Genomic DNA, 14003 nt, shown 5'->3' on the forward strand with positions numbered 1-14003 from the left:
TAAGTAATGGCCTAAAATCTTCATAGCCACACCCTAGCAACCAGTTTCAGCACCCTAGCAACCACTAAGAGCTCCCTAGCAACCACCCTAAACCAAAAAAAAATTTTTTTTACATTTTTTTGTATTTTTTAATGCAATATTACACTCGTGGCCTTGCGATATTGCTCCATGCTTGTGCCTATTCGACCATAGGCACGAGGCCGCAGGCCGAGTGCCGTACTGAAGGCACTCGTTATTAAAGATTTTAATAACTCTATAAAAACTCCATAGTAACCATCTTTGACAACTACCAACCACCTAGTAACACCATAGCAACTAAAAAAAATACCTTAGCAACCATCCTGAACACCCTAGCAACGTCTAGAAATGCTCTAGTAACCACCAAAAATACCGTAGCAACTACCCAGAACACCCTAGCAACTGTCTAGCAACCCCCCAGAACACCTAGCAACTGCCTAGCAACCACCCAGAACACCCTAGCAACTGCCTAGCAACGCCCTAGCATCCACCCAAAATACCATAGCAACTGCCTAGCAACACCATAGCAACCACCCAGAACACCCTAGCAACTGCCTAGCAACGCTCTAGCAACCACCCAGAATACCCTAGCAACTGCCTAGCAACCACCCAGAATACCCTAGCAACACCATAGCAACCACCCATAATACCCTAGCAACCGCCTAGCAACACCATAGCAACCACCCAGAACAGCCTAGCAACCACCTAGCAACGCCCTAGCAACCACCAAGAATACCCTAGCAACCGCCTAGCAACCACCCAGTATACCCTAGCAACCGCCTAGCAACACCATAGCAACCACCAAGAATACCCTAGCAACCGCCTAGCAACCACCCATAATACCCTAGCAACCGCCTAGCAACACCATAGCAACCACCCAGAACACCCTAGCAACTGCCTAGCAACGCCCTAGCAACCACCTATAATACCCTAGCAACTGCCTAGCAACCACCCAGAATACCCTAGCAACCGCCTAGCAACACCATAGCAACCACCCAGAATACCCTAGCAACTGCCTAGCAACGCCCTAGCAACCACCAAGAATACCCTAGCAACCGCCTATTAACACCATAGCAACCACCCAGAATACCCTAGCAACCGCCTAGCAACACCATAGCAACCACCCAGAACAGCCTAGCAACCACCTAGCAACGCCCTAGCAACCACCAAGAATACCCTAGCAACCGCCTAGCAACCACCCAGTATACCCTAGCAACCGCCTAGCAACACCATAGCAACCACCCATAATACCCTAGCAACTGCCTAGCAACGCCCTAGCAACCACCCAGAATACCCTAGCAACTGCCTAGCAACGCCAAGAATACCCTAGCAACCGCCTAGCAACCCCACAGAATACCCTAGCAACCGCCTAGCAACGCCATAGCAACCACTCAGAACACCCTAGCAACTGCCTAGCAACGCCCTAGCAACCACCCAGAACACCCTAGCAACCACCCAGAATACCCTAGCAACCGCCTAGCAAAGCCCTAGCAACCACACAGAACACCCTAGCAACACCCTAGCAACCACCTGAACAACATGAATAAGCCATATCTCAGCACCAGAACATCGTACAGACATGGTTGTTGGCTCGTATGCAATCATGTATAACACCCTAGCAACCGAGTGGCGAGTTTTGCCACTGCAAGCACCACTTCACATTTTCTTCAGGAAATGTACATTCTAGTTCTCGCCTACTCTTTTGGATTCGTACATACTTTTTCGCTCGCCTACTCTTTTTCCCATACTAAATAGTAGGGAAGTACGCGGTTTCGAACGCAGCTGAGATGTACATTCCACATGTACGTTGCACAAGAACGTTTCAAAATGCTAAAAGGGTACGTTAACCTAATTATTTCTATGGTCCTGGCTAAAGCTATCAGGCGGTCACATAACACGTCAGTCAGTCTCATATTACTCTCCTGCCTGCCTGATGAACACAGCGATGTGAACAACAAGTTGACGAAAGCGTTTATGACAAGTACCAAGACTTAAAGTTTTTATTTTATTTATTTATGGTTTAACTTCATTTTTTTCTTTTATTAGGAGGCACAGGGGGTGAAATGAAAATGATCCTATCTAAAATCGTATTGTAATGAAAGATGTTTTACAAAGTTTATTGTAAAGTATAAATAGATGTCATTGCTTTTCTTTTTAAGTTATAGTTTGTAGGTTTATATGTGTTCAGGTTAGTATTTGTGAGTGGATAAACAACATCATGGACAGCACATTAATAACTCCTCTTTTTGACCACAGGAGTTGTTGCAACCAAGGCCTTCGGGAAGGGCTCCATCCACGGAAAGGTGTTGCAACTCAACACAACGGCCACACACAGGGTGTGGACACTTCCTAGCTGCGTAAAGCCATCTGGAACTAGATACAATGCTGTCTTTGAGGCTCCCCCGGGGCCTTCAAAGAAGCACAAAGCCTGAGGTGACTGTCAGAGGTAATGAAAGCACCTCAGAGAGCTTCACCCCTCAGATGCAGACTGAGCTTCCAGCAAGATCATCAAGATCATCAAGAACATCAAGAACATCAAGATCATCAAGGCCTACAATCAGCGAAGTAGAGTCCTGCACGGGTTCGGGTACCCGAAGGGTGACCCGCAAATTTTGCTCAAACGGGTTAAAAATATCCAACCGTGTCGGATACGGGTGCGGGTCGGGTCGGGTCGGACACGGGGAAACCACGGGTCTAAACACGGGTTTTAAACAATCACATGCAAACGTAAAAATAATATATGCATATTTTTAGGAACACATCTACAAAAATATGCCTTTATTTCAAGTTAATAAAATAATTTAAAATCCACATCAGTTTATTTGTGCCCACGCCCTGCCAGGATCCTATAACGTTATCTAGGCTACTTTCACTTTTAAAAATTCCTCATAACCGCGCGCGCGACCTGCTTGCAGTCGTCGAGATGGATGCTGAGGAGTTGAAGAAAAGAATAGCTAGTGGAGATTGTAAAGTTGTCGACAATACGTCATCAAAAATCAAGTCCAGTGTGTGGGAGAAATTTGGAGTTATCTGAAGAAAACAATATTGTGAAAGGCTTTGCTGCATTTTCGTGTTGGATAGCCGCAGTTGTGGAACTTCATCGCTGAGGAAGCACGCAGATAATTGTGGTAAGAAAGCAGTTCTATCGAACAGTATTTTTCAGATTTAACACTGTTCAGTATGTGTGGTGTGCAGGGCGTGTTTGAACCCAAAATTGTCTGATGTAGGCTAGACGAAATTGCGTGGCAGATATAGTGTTGTAGCCGCGTCTGTTCGACTGGTAAAATGTTATTAGGCTACTCAGTTTTGTGGTACCGTTAGCCATGTTCTTCATGTACCGGCCTTTTGACAGCTTCGGCTGAAGTTCTCCTTGTGTTAATTGTCGTGTAATAACTTCTGTATGACCTGGCGACTAACATTTTTGTAAGTGTGTCTATAATGTGATTGGCTAAACTGATTTTATTTCGGGTCGGGTGTCGGTTCTATTTTAAGCAGGTCGGGTCGGGTACGGATTTTAATTAGTGCTGTTGACGGATAACGGGTCGGGTGCGGTTTTAAGCACTGCGGGTACGGGCGGTGCGGATTTACAAAATCGGACCCGTGCAGGACTCTGCAGCGAAGTGTCAGTGAGCAGCTCCATCGCCTGGTTGGAAGCGCAACCAGGTATGGCACCTTAATCTTTAAGACTGAAGTGAAGTGCACCTTAAATTATACTTTGACTTCTTTCATGTTTTTAAGACATTTAAAAATCTTTGCTTAACAGCTTGGGGACGAAAGTGACGACTATTCCCTCTCAACCGTGCATTATCTGGCCAAAGTGAGGATGAAGATGAGCAGCTTGGGAGCACACGGACGTCTCCCGGGTGTAGGCATAGACTGCAGCAGTTGGACAGACTTCTGCCAGGTGTTCTACAGAAATAACATTTATAATGTGGTGAGATTCCTTGATTCAAAACACAAATCCATAAGTGAGTGTTATTGTTACTGACGACGTTACGCAGGGATCCAGTGACTGATTCACTTAATCATTTTAATTATAATTTAATAATAAAAAATGTTGTTGCAAATTAAAAACAGGAACCAGGAAGATGGCTTCGACTTGGACTTGATGTATAACCGGGTCAACTTGGCGCCGTCCCAGATGAGCCAGGAGGATGAGAGATCACTGATTTACATCTTAAAATCTTTTCTTTCTTTCTTTTTTTTTTTCATGTCTATAAAATGTCACAGCCATGTTTTTGTTTTACAGATTAAGATCTTAAAATCATTTCTTGAATCTCTATAAGCAGAGGTCACTGACTTATTTTTGTATAATAGTTTGGTTGAAAGGCTAAAACTTAAAAGGAATTGACGGAACGGCATACAAAGTTTAGTTTGTTTTATAAATAAAAGAATTCTAACCAGTTTACAGTACAAGTATTACACCTCCCCTAACTCTCTCACTCACACACACAAACAGAGAGAGACAATGGAAATGCTAATGAGTTAGGCCACTGCTAATGTTAAAATATAACAAATTTGTAAGATAGTACACATATTTAGCTAAATACTCTGTTGCTCTCTTTTTTCCTAGCCAACTAATGTGCTATAGCCTATATTATGGTCATTAAATGGCTTTCCTGAAGTAAATGTGTCTGAGTGTGTGGTAGCTTGTTGACTGATCACATTCAGACATATAGAGGGAGTAAAATAAATTAAATTTAGACAAATGAAAGTCCTTGTATGTTTTTTGTGTGCTCAAGCTCTGGGGAGTCTTTGCTTCACAACAAAGCTCAGTACGAGTGCTTTACTAATACTAATTGTTTAGCTGTATCAGGCCCGAGAGAACAGGGGTCAAATCGCCCTTGTTGAGGTCATTCAAAGCCTGAGACCCGGATAAGATTCTCCCCAGGTGTTGCATCCTTATCCTGCTCTCACCAAATTTGACCTAGTTTATTTTTTAAGTATAAATTGCATACCACCTTTAATTGGTCATTGTGTCTGAAGTACTAGTACTTTTAACCATTTTTTTTTACTTTTAACAATGCTAATACTGATAAGGAACTCCCGCACACTATCGTTACTTGCAATTTAAAATGAATATTTATTAACACACAACGTTTCGGTCACACGACCTTCATCAGGAGTGTGACCGAAACGTTGTGTGTTAATAAATATTCATTTTAAATTGCAAGTAACGATAGTGTGCAGGAGTTCCTTATCTGTTGAAACGACCTACCTGTTTGGTCTTGTTATCCTACGCACCTATTCCTTGCAGGTGTGCGATGGATTTTGTTCACTAACAATGCTAATACTGAATCCTTATTGTCTGTTATGTACATAAAACAGTGTCAAGTTAATAAAATGTGCAAACAACATGCAGTGTATATATTCTCTCAGAGTGCAAAATGTGTTTGTAGCTGCTTAAGCAGGCCTCCCCCTACTCGCTCACACACAAACACACACACACAGAGTCCATTGAAATGCTAATGAGTTGGGCCACTGCTGTTACACATAGAAGCACTTAGTAAGTTTAGGCTTAGTAAGTTTAGCTGTACTGTATACTGGTTATGTTGCAAATATATTTAAAAAATGAGTTATTTGAAACTTTAGTTTCAAGCATATGTCGATTAGTACTAATAATAGAAAGAGTGAAATCAAACAATTGTTTAAGAGAAATTGTATTTTATTAACAATTATTAAAAGGTTACATTACAACAAAACAAAGTAAAGAGAACTATATACACAATAACAACTAAAGCAGAAATAACATATGAATAAAGTGACAAATAATTATTTTTTTAATTTATTATTTTTTAAAAATTATTATTATTTTTTTATTTAAACTAAAACAAAAACAGCGTGTCCCACGGTTCTCCTTCCCCCCTGAGGGATGCTGGTTGATCCTTAAGAAAAGAAAAAGTGAAAACACACACACGTTGTACTGCAACAGGAAATGACAAAGCAGTGAGGCACACACCTGACAATGCATCATATCAGCTCCAAAAATGGCCTGCATCTTTCCACAGAGAGACCATAGGCAGTGGTCTGGCAGGGGAGGCATGTGCTGGGGAGACCTCCTTCTCTTCTTCCAACAGTGCCGTAAAGGAAGAACTGCTCCGAATGTGCTCGTGATTCACTGTGGAGACCATAAGCCTAACCCCGGGTTTAACTCTCGCACCGATCGGTCACTCTCTCCCTAGAGTGAAGGCCAAAATCTCGAAAATAGTTGTAAAACAGTCAAATCTGAAGCTATTTTCATTTATTTTGTATCAAATTAAAAGTGAGTATTTGTAGTTTACAGAAATATGAATGACTTTACTGTGTCTTGTTCATAACTGGAAAGAGAAGAGTTATAGTTGAGCCTGTTTCAGGTCACGAGGCCAGTGAATCATTTTGCTAAAGCTGCCTGTAGGAATTTCTTTATTGTTCATGAAAACAAAGTCCAATCAGAGTGTGTCTTATATCACCTCGTGTTTTGCAGTTTCACATGAGCCAAAGCTCACTATTGTGCGTTGTTCGAGGCCCGAGAGAACGGGTCAAATTGGCCTCGATTATGGGCTCTATGAGGGTCTCGTAAGGGCGGGTGGAGTGATGGTGGGTCTCGTAAGGGCGGGTGGAGTGATGGAGGGTCTCGTAAGGGCGGGTGGAGTGATGGAGGGTCTCGTAAGGGCGGGTGGAGTGATGGAGGGTCTCGTAAGGGCGGGTGGAGTGATGGAGGGTCTCGTAAGGGCGGGTGGAGTGATGGAGGGTCTCGTAAGGGCAGGTGGAGTGATGGAGGGTCTCGTAAGGGCAGGTGGAGTGATGGTGGGTCTCGTAAGGGCGGGTGGAGTGATGGAGGGTCTCGTAAGGGCGGGTGGAGTGATGGAGGGTCTCGTAAGGGCGGGTGGAGTGATGGAGGGTCTCGTAAGGGCGGGTGGAGTGATGGAGGGTCTCATAAGGGCAGGTGAAGTGATGGTGGGTCTCATAAGGGCAGGTGGAGTGATGGAGGGTCGGGCAGGTGGAGTGATGGAGGGTCGGGCAGGTGGAGTGATGGTGGGTCTCATAAGGGCAGGTGGAGTGATGGTGGGGTGGAGTGATGGAGGGTCTCGTAAGGGCGGGTGGAGTGATGGAGGGTCTCGTAAGGGCAGGTGGAGTGATGGTGGGTCTCATAAGGGCGGGTGGAGTGATGGAGGGTCTCATAAGGGCAGGTGGAGTGATGGAGGGTCTCATAAGGGCAGGTGGAGTGATGGAGGGTCTCAAGGGCGGGTGGAGTGATGGTGGGTCTCGTAAGGGCGGGTGGAGTGATGGTGGGTCTCGTAAGGGCGGGTGGAGTGATGGTGGGTCTCATAAGGGCGGGTGGAGTGATGGTGGGTCTCATAAGAGCGGGTGGAGTGATGGTGGGTCTCATAAGGGCGGGTGGAGTGATGGTGGGTCTCATAAGGGCGGGTGGAGTGATGGTGGGGTGATGGTGGGTCTCATAAGGGCGGGTGGAGTGATGGTGGGTCTCATAAGGGCAGGTGGAGTGATGGAGGGTCTCGTAAGGGCGGGTGGAGTGATGGTGGGTCTCATAAGGGCAGGTGGAGTGATGGAGGGTCTCGTAAGGGCGGGTGGAGTGATGGTGGGTCTCGTAAGGGCGGGTGGAGTGATGGTGGGTCTCATAAGGGCAGGTGGAGTGATGGACGGTCTCGTAAGGGCGGGTGGAGTGATGGTGGGTCTCATAAGGGCAGGTGGAGTGATGGTGGGTCTCGTAAGGGCGGGTGGAGTGATGGAGGGTCTCGTAAGGGCAGGTGGAGTGATGGAGGGTCTCATAAGGGCAGGTGGAGTGATGGTGGGTCTCATAAGGGCAGGTGGAGTGATGGAGGGTCTCATAAGGGCAGGTGGAGTGATGGTGGGTCTCATAAGGGCGGGTGGAGTGATGGTCGGTCTCATAAGGGCAGGTGGAGTGATGGAGGGTCGGGCAGGTGGAGTGATGGTGGGTCTCGTAAGGGCGGGTGGAGTGATGGAGGGTCGGGCAGGTGGAGTGATGGTGGGTCTCATAAGGGCGGGTGGAGTGATGGTGGGTCTCATAAGGGCAGGTGGAGTGATGGAGGGTCTCATAAGGGCAGGTGGAGTGATGGAGGGTCGGGCAGGTGGAGTGATGGTGGGTCTCGTAAGGGCGGGTGGAGTGATGGAGGGTCGGGCAGGTGGAGTGATGGTGGGTCTCATAAGGGCGGGTGGAGTGATGGTGGGTCTCATAAGGGCGGGTGGAGTGATGGTGGGTCTCATAAGGGCAGGTGGAGTGATGGTGGGTCTCATAAGAGCAGGTGGAGTGATGGAGGGTCTCATAAGAGCAGGTGGAGTGATGGTGGGTCTCATAAGAGCGGGTGGAGTGATGGTGGGTCTCATAAGGGCGGGTGGAGTGATGGTGGGTCTCATAAGGGCGGGTGGAGTGATGGTGGGTCTCATAAGGGCGGGTGGAGTGATGGTGGGTCTCATAAGGGCAGGTGGAGTGATGGTGGGTCTCATAAGAGCAGGTGGAGTGATGGTGGGTCTCATAAGAGCAGGTGGAGTGATGGAGGGTCTCATAAGAGCAGGTGGAGTGATGGTGGGTCTCATAAGGGCAGGTGGAGTGATGGTGGGTCTCATAAGGGCAGGTGGAGTGATGGTGGGAGTGATGGTGGGTCTCATAAGGGCAGGTGGAGTGATGGTGGGTCTCATAAGGGCGGGTGGAGTGATGGAGGGTCTCATAAGGGCAGGTGGAGTGATGGTGGGTCTCATAAGGGCAGGTGGAGTGATGGTGGGTCTCATAAGGGCAGGTGGAGTGATGGTGGGTCTCATAAGGGCGGGTGGAGTGATGGAGGGTAGGGCAGGTGGAGTGATGGTGGGTCTCGTAAGGGCAGGTGGAGTGATGGCGGGTCTCATAAGGGCAGGTGGAGTGATGGTGGGTCTCATAAGGGCAGGTGGAGTGATGGTGGGTCTCATAAGAGCGGGTGGAGTGATGGAGGGTAGGGCAGGTGGAGTGATGGTGGGTCTCGTAAGGGCAGGTGGAGTGATGGCGGGTCTCATAAGGGCAGGTGGAGTGATGGTGGGTCTCATAAGGGCAGGTGGAGTGATGGAGGGTCGGGCAGGTGGAGTGATGGTGGGTCTCGTAAGGGCAGGTGGAGTGATGGAAGGTCTCATAAGGGCAGGAGGAGTGTCACTCACACAGACACACACACACACTCACACACACTCACTCACTCACACACACACACACACTCACTCTCGCTCACTCACTCACACAGACACACACACACACACTCACTCTCGCTCACTCACTCACTCACACAGACACACACACACACTCTCGCTCACTCACACAGACACACACACACACACACTGACTCTCGCTCACTCACTCACTCACACACACACACACACACACACACACACACACTCACTCTCGCTCATTCACTCACACTCACACACACACACACACTCACTCACTCTCGCTCATTCACTCACACACATACACACACACACACACACACACACACACACACACTCACACACACCTAATTCTTTGATAAGCAGAGAATCGAAAATAGCCTTATCTTGAGTCAAATAGTAAAGTGAACAACAGGAGAACTGGAGATTAAGAAGAAAATACTTGCGCGCTCTCGCCGTGTCCGCGCACTGACCGCTGGTCCGCGCCTTCTCCGCTGCTTCGATGACTCGTTTGGCGTATTTCTGGAACTGGTTTTCCTCCTCAACAAAGAGAGTGATGTTCTTCGCCACAAAGTCTTTCTGTTCTTTTCTCGTACGGAGAGCCCTTGCACGCTTTAAAGCCTTCGTCCCGTCCAGGCGCTGGTCCTTCATCAGATTTGGATACGGCCTGGATCCGGCAGGCTGCGGTAAACCTCGGTATAAACAGAGAGACTAATATTAGCGTAGACGCCATTCTTCTTATGATGTAACGAGTATATCAGGATTTATGGGAAGTGTTCCCGGTTCCGGCTGGCCTAATCTATGCAGCCTAACATTGAATTATAGAAGTCTATAATGTATTATGTGAATGCTAGGTCAAAGAGATGTGTCTTTAGTCTAGCTTTGAACTGACAGAGTGTGTCTGCTTCCCGGACAATGGTAGGAAGACTGTTCCAGAGTTTTGGTGCTAAATAGGAGAAGGATCTACCGCCAGCAGTCGATTTTGATATTCTAGGTATTATCAACTGGCCGGAATTTTGAGATCGCAATAGACGTGAAGGACTATAATGCGTTAAGAGCTCGCTCAAGTTCTGCAGAGCTAAACCATTTAGTGCTTTGTAAGTAATCAGCAATATTTAAAAATTTATGCGATGTGTAATAGGCAACCAGTGCAGTGTTGACAGAACCGGGCTAATATGGTCATACTTCCTGGTTCTGGTAAGAACTCGAGCTGCTGCGTTTTGGACCAGCTGTAGTTTGTTTATTAAGCATGCAGGGCAACCACCCAGTAGAGCATTACAGTAATCTAGCCTTGAGGTCATGAACGCATGAACTAATTGTTCCGCATTTGTCAATGAGAGCATATGACGTAATTTAGATATATTTTTAAGATGTAAAAATGCGGTTTGACAGATACTAGACACGTGACTTTCAAATGAAAGATTGGTATCAAAGAGCACACCCAGGTTCCTAACCGACGACGAAGACTTAACAGAGCAGCCATCAAGTGTTAGACAGTATTCTACGTGAGGAAGTTTTTTTGTCCAATAATTAGATTTAGAATCTCTGTTTTTTCAGAGTTAAGAAGTAGGAAATTACTAGTCATCCAAGTCTTTATATCAGCTATGCATTACGTTAATTTTGTGAATTAGAAAGTTTCGTTAGGTTTTGAAGAAATATACAGCTGAGTATCGTCGGCATAACAGTGAAAGCTAATTCCATGTTTCCTAATGATATCTCCTAATGGTAGCATGTACAGAGTGAACAGCAGCGGTCCTAGTACTGAGCCTTGTGGTACACCATACTGAACTTGTGACCGATGAGACATCTCTTCATTTACTGCTACAAACTGATAACGGTCAGATAAGTATGATTTAAACCATGCTAGTGCAATTCCACTAATGCTAACATAGTTTTCGAGTCTATTTAAAAGAATGTTGTGGTCAATAGTGTCAAATGCAGCACTAAGATCGAGTAACACTAATAGAGAGATACAACCACGATCGGATGATAAGAGCAAATCATTTGTGACTCTAATGAGAGCTGTCTCAGTACTATGGTACGGTCTAAATCCTGACTGAAAATCATCGCAGATATCATTTCTTTCTAGAAAGCAACATAGTTGTGAGGATACCGCCTTTTCTAATATCTTTGACAGAAAGGGTAGATTCGAGATCGGCCTGTAATTGACTAATTCTGTAGGATCAAGTTGCGTTTTTTTAACAAGCGGTTTAATCATAGCCAGCTTAACGGTTTTTGGTACGTATCCTAGAGACAAAGATGAATTAATGATATTAAGAAGAGGATCTATGACCTCTGGGAGCATCTCTTTCAGTAGCTTAGTCGGTGTAGGGTCTAACATACATGTTGTAGATTTAGATGAATTAACGAGTTTGCAAAATTCTTCCTCTCCTATAGCAATAAATGAATCAAATTTTTCCTCAGGGAGACTACAGTGCACTGCCTGATGCGATACTGTAGTAGACGGTTGCATAGTTATAATTTTCTCCCTGATATTATCAATCTTGTTAGTGAAGAAGTTCATAAAGTCATTACTGCTGTGTTGCTTGGAAACCTCTGGGCTTGGAGCTTTCTTTTTCGTTAGTTTAGCCACTGTTTCAAATAAATACCAAGGGTTTTGTTTATTTTCTTCTAATAGGGTTGAAAAATAAGCAGATCTAGCAGCTTTTAAGGCCTCTCTGTAAGCAATCGAGCTCTCTTTCCATGAAATGCGAAATACCTCTAGTTTTGTTTTCTTCCAGCTGCGCTCCATTTTTCTGGCTGCTCTCTTAAGGGCCCGAGTGTGCTCGTTGTACCACGGCGTTGGACTATTTTCTTTAATCTTCTTTAAGCGCAACGGAGCAACTGTGTCTAAAGTGCTGGAAAAGAGAGAGTTAAAAGTTTCTGTTGCAATATCTAGTTCTTCTAAGCTATCTGGGATGCTGAGATGATGAAACTGATTAGGAAGATTATTGATAATGCAATCTTTAGTGGCAGAAGTGATAGGTCTAACATATTTGTAACACGGAGTCGGCTTTGCAGCCTTGGCTAAATGAAGTTTACACGAGACTAGATAATGATCTGAGATGTCATCGCTCTGCTGCAGAATTTCAACGGCATCAACATTTATTCCGTGTGATAATATTAGATCTAGAGTATGATTACGACGATGAGTAGGTCCTGACACGTGTTGTCTAACTCCAGTAGAGTTAAGAATGTCTTTAAATGCCAGTCCCAATGCATCTTTTTCATTATCTACTTGTATATTAAAATCACCAACAATTATGACTTTATCTGCAGCCAGAACTAACTCTGATAGAAAGTCAGCAAATTCTTTGATAAAGTCTGTATGGTGCCCTGGTGGCCTGTATACAGTAGCCAGCACAAATGTTAAACCTGATTTATCATTTACACTATATATTGCAACATTTAGCAACAACACTTCAAAAGAATTATATTTAAAACAAGACTTCTCAGTAATTCTGAAGATATTACTATAAATTACAGCAACACCTCCCCCTTTGCCTTTCAGACGAGGTTCATGTTTATAACAGTAATCTTGCAGGGTGGACTCATTCAAAGTAATATAATTGTCTGGTTTCTGTCAAACACAGCACATCTAGATTATAGTCTGTAATCATATCATTAACAATGAGTGCTTTTGAAGGGTTAGGCTAACTAATCTTTCTTTCTTTTTAACAAATATTTCCTTCTTTCTTTCTTTCTTTCTTTCTTTCTTTCTTTCTTTCTAACTAATCTATATATCTTTCTTTCTCTCAAACTTATCTTTCTAACTAATCTATCTTTCTTTCTAACTAATCTATCTTTCTTTCTTTCTAATCTATCTTGCTATCTTTCTTTCTAACTAATCTTTCCTTCTTTCTAACAAATGTTTCCTTCTTTTTTTCTAACTAATCTTTCTTTCTAACTAATCTTTCCTTCTTTCTAACAAATGTTTCCTTCTTTTTTTCTAACTAATCTTTCTTTCTAACTAATCTTGCTTTCAATGAAAGTAATCTCTATATATCTATCTTTCAAACTAATCTTTCTTTTCCTTTCAAACTAATCTGTTTCTTTTTTTCTAACTATTCTTTCTTTTGAACTAATCTATCTATCAAACTTCAAACTACTTTAAACTTCTTCAAACTCTCTGGTCCAGCTTTCTCAAGCCAACTTAAAGTTTGTCTCATCAAACTTTTTTTTCTAGTTTAAAGTAGGAACGCGTCTAAATAAAATACAGATTTGTGTGAAGGTAAAAATTAAAAATAAGCAGAGAATCGAAAATAGCCTCATCTCGAGTCAAATAGTAAAGTGAACAACAGGAGAACTGGATATTAAGAAGAAAACACTTGCGCGCTCTCGCCGTGTCCGCGCACTGACCGCTGGTCCTGGTCTTGTCCTGAATCTCCTCTAGTTTATATCAGTTTACAGTTGCTGTCTTGGCCCAGCAATGAAGCAAATAATCCCAAAATGGGAGAAATCTAAACAAGCTGCTGGAGGCGACACTTACTCCTGGATCAGATTACACAATTTACACTCCTAAAATCTTGTTGTGTCGTGGACAAGAAACATGTCAGACTACACGTTGCTTTCCGACCAGTCATCGCGTGCCGTCTCACACACATTCACTCGCACAGACACACACACGCACTCACTCACTCACTCACACACACACACACACACACACACACACACACACACACACACACACACACACACACACACACACACTCTCTAGCTTACTCCCTCACACAAACGCACTCACTCACGCTCACTCACTCACACACACACACACACACACACTCACTCACGCTCACTCACTCACTCTCTCTCTCGCACACACACACACACACTTACTC

The 14003-nt window shown here is 44.6% G+C and overlaps 1 long non-coding RNA gene across 1 annotated transcript; it reads left to right on the forward strand.

Moving 5' to 3' along the window:
• The first annotated feature begins 3472 nt into the window (after positions 1 to 3472).
• Positions 3473 to 5084, forward strand: LOC311078127. Its single transcript, XR_014605062.1, has 3 exons — positions 3473 to 3681; positions 3782 to 3952; positions 4096 to 5084. It is a non-coding gene; the product is annotated as an uncharacterized lncRNA (long non-coding RNA).
• The last annotated feature ends 8919 nt before the right edge of the window (positions 5085 to 14003 follow it).

This window comes from Abramis brama (genome assembly GCF_963993115.1).
Source record: "Abramis brama genome assembly, chromosome: 2".
NCBI lineage: Eukaryota > Metazoa > Chordata > Actinopteri > Cypriniformes > Leuciscidae > Abramis > Abramis brama.